We start from the raw sequence: 7,294 nt of genomic DNA on the forward strand, positions 1-7,294 counted from the left end.
TTCCTCAGTAGTTTTCATTAGAAAATAAAAAAAATGTACAATTATTTTCTGCATAGGTTGTTTTGTTATTAAATTCCAGTTCTGTTTGATAAAACGAAGAATCTTTATCTAGAAGAAAACATGTTTTAATACACATTCTGGGCTCATAACACTATAAATACTCTCTAATGAAAAAGAAAATATACACATATTTTTCCAGGGAAACAGTATATTTTGTGTAAGACTGTCTATTACTTAAAAAGTTGAAAACTGAACTCCAAAAGCCTAACTGACTGTGACAGCAGCACCTTTCATCAGCTGATTAAAATTAACAGTTTCTTTCAGTTGTTCTAATTAAGATCAATGGGAGTTCTGGAATCCACCAAAGGTGTCTCAAATTGCTCTCTTGTTTAGGTGTTGGTGATATCAGCTCCTACTTTATTCAACAAACAGTTTAGTCTAACTTGCGAACATCTCCTTTCTTAGCGTGCTCTTTCAAGAAGTGCTTGTATTTATACCTTCTATGAGTGCTTCTTAATAGAGAGCACTACAGTTAGCCATGAAAAGGAAATAATTTCTGATGAAAGATTAATACATAGCGGGAGCGACTTTGACAAGTGAATACAGAAATGTCACTGAACAATTAGTCAGTAAGGAGTCCCAGACATTACTGTTTGCCTTAAATAATGACTACACTTTTCTACCAAGAAAGGGCCAGATCTGGAACATACCCAATGCAGGGACAACACCACTTTCAGTGTCTGGTCCTACAGGAGTGATTCGTAGTTTGTAAGCTGGACGTCTGAGGTCAGAAACTGAGATGCATTAGAAAAGAGCCCACAGCTGGTGCAAGGAGCATTCTGGCTGCAGTTACAGAAATCCCACACAAGGGAGATGTCTGGATCTCCTCACGCTCTGGGGTCTGGCAGTGCCATTCGTTCAGCAGAGCAGAACCCTACCCTTCCTGAGGACAAACACTTACTCAAAAGGGCTGTCTTTGAAACATGGTCAAATGAGGAGAGCCCACTCTTTTGTTTCATGATACGGCAGATACAGCATGCACTCAAGAATAGCAGACATGGGCTTAGTTTCTAGAGCATCCTGGGATTTCCTGAATCTCTTTGACTATATTTAAACTCATATCTGTCATGAAAATGCTGTAATCACCAGGCTGTTTGCAAGCATGCTGTTGCAAATGCACATACCAAGCCATGTTTGCTGACTATCGGTACATACCTACAAAAGGACTGAAGAATACTTGCATATGGCTAAACGGTGCAGTATTGTGAACTGCACTGCATACTGGAGTTCTGGTCCACTGTTTCTCCAGGTCAAGAACCTGGCTGCATTTTGGTGTGAACTCTTCTTCACTAAACACTCATAGGTGAGGTCTGGAAAGTGAGCAAATACTTCAAGAGTTGAGGCTTGGCTAAGGTTATTACATATGATGCATCTGCTGCATAGCTGTAATTTTACAGATATTATATATGACAGTTCTTCCATACTCAGAATTTAATCTGGTTATTAGATATATGCCCATAAATTTCAGACTTTCTTTTTAAATGGATTGCAAGCACATTAGGAAGACATAAATTGAGTGCTACTATCTTTGAGAGAAAACTTTAGTCTTGAAGTTTTATTGTAAAGTATTTAAAACCTCCTAATTGTAGGTTCATTGCTATGAAACAAATGGTTGTAGAATCATAGGTCATTTCAGATGGTCTTTTATATGGTACCGTTCAGAAAATGATGTATTCTTTGACCTACATTGAAGAATGGAAAAAAAATCCTTGAAATAAAAGTTCTATAGTGTTTATTTTATTGGGGGATTAATGGGCCATTTAACTGAAAGATGCATGTGCAGTATTTCATCTATTTTAATGTAAGCATTACAGACAAGATGTTTAGACATTTACAAAGGGAAAATTCTGTTGTGTTTCAAATGTACTTGCAGTAGCAATGAATTTGGTTCAATTTTCTAATGTACTTGGGCAATTGAATAGTGAAAGATTTTAATATATTTACCTGTGGTTTACTGTATTCCTGTTGTTAAGATTAGGTTATGTAATACATAGGCATATGCATATGCATATACTATCGATGGACATATTCTTTCTTGGAATATTTCACATGTTGTTATGCTCTTATTTTAATAAGGACTATGCAGAGGAGGGATGGTTTATGATGATTAAAGGGCTTAATTCCCACAATCCAGGTTCTGTTCCCAGAATTTTCTGCCCTAGAGTTCCTGTGTGACCTTGAGCAAACCTGTTTGTCTGTGCCTTCTGTTTGGGTCTTTGGTGCTTCTCGGTGTTGTCCGTCTCCAATTTTTGTGTCTGTCTTGTCATCATCCCTGCAATTGGCTTAGAATCATAGAATAGTTTGGGTTGGAAGGGACCTTTAAAGGTCATCTAATCCAATCCCCCCCTGCAATGAGCAGGGACATCTTCAACTAGATCAGGTTGCTCAGAGCCCCATCCAACCTGACCTTCAATATTTCCAAGGATGAGGCATCTACAACCTCTCTGGGCAACCTGTTCCAGTGTTTCATCACCCACATATTGTAAAAAATTTCTTCCTTACATCTAATCTAAATCTACCCTCTTTCAGTTTAAAACCATTACCCCTTGTCTTATCGTAACAGGCCCTGCTAAAAAGTCTCTCTCCATCTTTCTTTTAAGCCTCCTTTAAGTATTGAAAGGTCGCAATAAGGTCTCCCCGGAGCCTTCTCTTCTCCAGGCTGAACAACCCCAACTCTCTCAGCATGTCCTCATAGGAGAGGTGTTCCATCCCTCTGATTGTTTTTGTGGCCCTCCTCTGGACCCGCTCCAACAGGTCCATGTCTTTCCTGTGCTGAGGACTCCAGAGCTGGACACAGTACTCCAGGTGGGGTCTCACCAGAGCAGAGTAGAGGGGCAGAATCACCTCCCTCAACCTGCTGGCCATGCTTCTTTTGATGCAGCCCAGGATACAGTTGGCCTTCTGCAAATTGCCAGCTCATGTCCAGCTTTTCATCCACCAGTATCCCCAAGTCCTTCTCCACAGGGCTGCTCTCAATCCCTTCATCCCCCAGCCTGTATTGATACTGGGGGTTGCCCCGACCCAGGTGCAGGACCTTGCACTTGGCCTTGTTGAACCTCATGAGGTTCACACGGGCCCACCTCTCTAGCCTGTCCAGGTCCCTCTGGATGGCATCCCATCCCTCAGGCATGTCAACCGCACCACTCAGCTTGGTGTCATCTGCAAACTTGCTGAGGGTGCACTCGATCCCACTGTCTATGTCATTGATGAAGATATTAAACAGTACTGGTCCCAATACGGACCCCTGAGGGACACCACTTGTCACTGATCTCCATCTAGACATTGAGCCATTGACCACTACCCTCTGGATGTGACCATCCAACCAATTCCTCATCCACCGAACAGTCCACCCATCAAATCCATATCTCTCCAATTTAGAGAGAAGGATGTTGTGGGGGACCGTGTCAAAGGCCTTACAGAAGTCCAGATAGATGACATCCGTAGCTCTTCCCTTGTCCACTGATGCAGTCACTCCATCGTAGAAGGCCACTAGGTTGGTCAGGCAGGACTTGCCCTTGGTGAAGCCATGCTGGCTGTCTCAAATCACCTCCCTGTCCTCCATGTGCCTTAGCATAGCTTCTAGGAGGATCTGTTCCATGATCTTCCCAGGCACAGAGGTGAGGCTGACAGGTCGGTAGTTCCCAGGGTCCTCCTTTCTACCCTTTTTAAAAATGGGTGCAATGTTTCCTTTTTTCCAGTCACCGGGGACTTCACCTGACTGCCATGACTTTTCAAATATCATGGAGAGTGGCTTGGCAATGACATCAGCCAATTCCCTCAGGACTCTGGGATGCATCTCAGCAGGTCCCGTAGACTTATGTATGTTCAGGTTCCTCAGGGGGTCTCGAACCTGATCTTCTCTTACAGTGAGAGGGACTTTGCTCCCCCAGTCCCTGCCTTGAGGTCCATCCACTTGAGAGGTGTGGGAAGAGAGGTTGCCAGTGAAGACTGAGGCAAAAAAGTTGTTGACTACCTCAGCCTTCTCCTCATCCGTTGCTACCAGTTTGCCAGTCATGTTCATCAGGAGGGGTACACTTTCTTTGACCTTCCTTTTCTGGATGACATACCTATAGAAGCCCTTCTTATTATTCTTTGCATCCCTTGCCAAGTTCAGCTCCAGCTGTGCCTTGGCCTTCCTGACCCCATCCCTACGCAACCGGGCAGCGTCCCTATACTCTTCCCAGGATACCTGTCCCTGCTTCCACTGCCTGTGCATTTCCTTCTTGCCCTTTAGTTTGATCAGCAGGTCTTTACTCATCCATGCCGGTCTCTTGCCTTCCTTTCCTGATTTCTTACGCCTGGGGATCGAGAGCTCTTGCGCTCTATGGAAAGCGTCCTTAAAGATCTGCCAGCTCTGTTCTGCTCCCTTGTCCCTGAGGGCAGTTTCCCAGGGGGTCCTATTGACTAACTCCTTGAAGAGCTGGAAGCTTGCTTTCCTAAAATTCAGGGTCCTGACTTTACTCTTCGCCTGTCCCATATCCCTCAGGACTGCAAACTCCACCAGTGCACGATCACTGCAGCCCAGGCTGCCTCCAATCTTGACGTCACTGATTAGCTCACTTGTGTTGGTGACCATCAGGTCCAGTATCGCATCCCCTCTGGGTAGGGCTGTCTATTACCTGGCTTAAGAAGTTATCCTCAATGCACTCCAGGAGTCTCCTGGATTGCCTACAGCTCGCCGTGCTACTTTTCCAGCAGATGTCAAGGGGGTTGAAGTCCCCCAGCAGGACGAGAGCCTGCGAGTCCCCTGCAAGCGCGATGCCTCCTGTAGCTGGAGTAAGAAGGCTTTGTCAATAGGCTCCCCTTGATCGAGCACCCTGTAGTAGACACCAACCACAAGGTTCCCTTTGTTGCCTCGGTCTCTAATTCTTACCCATAAGCTTTCAACCTACTCGTGGGTATTCTTCAGAGACAGCTCTTCACAATCTATCCATTTCTTGACGTAGAGGGCAACCCCTCTGCTCCTCCTTCCTCGCCTGTCCCTTCTGAACAGCTTGTAGCCATCGATAGCCACACTCCAGTCATGGGATTTGTCCCACCAAGTTTCAGTAATGGCAACTAGGTCATAGCTTTCTAGCAGCACAGTGGCTTCCAGCTCCTCCTGTTTGTTGCCCATGCTGCGTGCATTGGTGTAGAGGCACTTCAGCTGGGCTGTCGGCCATGTCACCTTCTTAGAGGAACACCCCTTAATTCCTTTGAGGTATTTCCCTGGTGTTTCCCTGTTAGCTTCTATTACCTGAGGAGCCCCTGGCTCATCTCCGTAAGACTTCAAGTGTGCTCCCGTGTACCCAGCAAGTCTCAGAGCAACAGGCTGAGGGCCCTTGCTAGCACCCCATCCCTCTAACCTTGGCGTGTTGTCCCACAGCTTGTCACAGGCTAGCCTGATATTATCCCCCTTCCCCTTCAAGTCTAGTTTAAAGCTCTGTCAATCATCAGCCCTGCTAGCTCATGAGCAAAGACCCTTTTACCCCTTTGAGAAAGGTGAATCTTATCCGACGCCAACGGGCCTGGTCCCGTGTAGACCATCCTGTTATTGAAAATCCCGAAATTCTGGCAGTGACACCAGCCACAGAGCCATGTATTAATAGACTGGGTCTGTCTGTTTCTTCCAATGTCGCTGCCCACAACTGGAAGGATAGAGGAAAAAATTACCTGTGCTCCAGATTCCCTTACCAACTGTCCCAAGGCCCTGAAGTCTCTTTTGACTGCCCTTGGGACTATGCGTTGCGGCTTCATCGCCACCCACATGGAAGAGCAATAACGGGTAATAGTCCGAGGGCCTTACCCGGCTAGAAAGTTTCCTAGTGATGTCCTTAACCCAGGCCCCAGGGAGGCAGCAGACTTCCCAAAGAGGAGAGTCTGTCCGGCATATTGGACCCCCTGTTCCCCTCAGAAGGGAGTCACCTACAACTATAACCTGTCTTTTCTTCCTCGTGGAGGTGGTTGTGATATGGGGGGGTAGGCCTTTCTGACCTTGGCAACACCTCTGGTGTAGATGGACCATCATCCATTGACTGACCTTCCACATCCAGAGCCTCGTACCTGTTGTACAGAGGCACCTGGGAAGGCGAGGTAGGCAAGGAAGGGTTCGCTTGCCTCCCCGAGTGTGGACTTGCCTCCATTCACTCCTTTCCTTTAAGCTACTGCCTTCTGCCTGGAGGGGAGAGGATACAGGATCCCCTTCATCTTGTGTTTTTTCTGGTGGCTGTTCCTGTTTCTGTCTCAGGGAGGGCAGAGCATGGTTCCATCAGTCTATCTCTTTCTCAGACTCCCTGATGCTCCTTAACCTTCACTTCTGTAGATCAGTATTGAAAGCATCAGGACTCTACCTGAGAAAACTGTGATGTGCTTTGCTCTTTCTAAATTTCTGAAAATTTTAAAGCTGGAATATAGTGTTTCTGAACTGTGTATTTGTGCTCTGCTTAACCTCAGTTCACTTCCTGTCCCTCAGCGAATGTGCCCAGGCAGCAGCACAGCTGTGGGTGTACCACTCGGTGCCAGAGGGAGCCCAGGCATACACCTACACTTGGGTCAGGCACACCAGCGGGCAGGAGAAGGTGAGACCATGATGTTTGGACAGATGTATCTTGAGAGGACACACTGCATAGCTCCACTGCTTCTTTTCAGATCTTTACAGGTAACTCCTGGAAGTGAGTAACAGTAGATTATACATGTAAATACTGGGGTCAGTGGCTGTTTTCTGTCCCAGAAGCCAAATACCATGGCTTGTATCTATACCTAAACTCCCTTGCACAGTAAAACAGGTGGCTTTACCCATGATGCTTATTGGGAACAAGCCGTAGTCTGAATCATCATCCAGAGCATACCCAGGTATGAGCAGCAGCTGGCCCAGGCTAAAACTCTGCCAGAGGGTTTGCTAGCAGTTAACTCATATGGGACTGGGCTGAGGTCAAGCCCAAGCCTTATTTAGTTTACTAAAGCAGGCAGAAGGGAGCTACTGCAGCAAGGCAGTGGGACATATGAACTGCCAGCATAGCAGCAGAGGAATGGGGAAGGGCTGGAGAGAGGGGAAGGACACCTGCATCTGTACTTAGCACAATGGCACTACTGACAATGATAATAAAAAGTAAATTGATCCTAAACTGTGATGAATCCTCATAATAATTTAAATATGTTTACAGTAATAAAATTAAGTGCCTGGAATGCTTTGGTTTTGATACCAACTGGTATGGATCGTGGTTGGTTTTACAGTAGCCACTCAGAACTGGCTTGT

Source organism: Gymnogyps californianus, unplaced genomic scaffold, assembly GCF_018139145.2.
Source record: "Gymnogyps californianus isolate 813 unplaced genomic scaffold, ASM1813914v2 HiC_scaffold_35, whole genome shotgun sequence".
Lineage (NCBI taxonomy): Eukaryota > Metazoa > Chordata > Aves > Accipitriformes > Cathartidae > Gymnogyps > Gymnogyps californianus.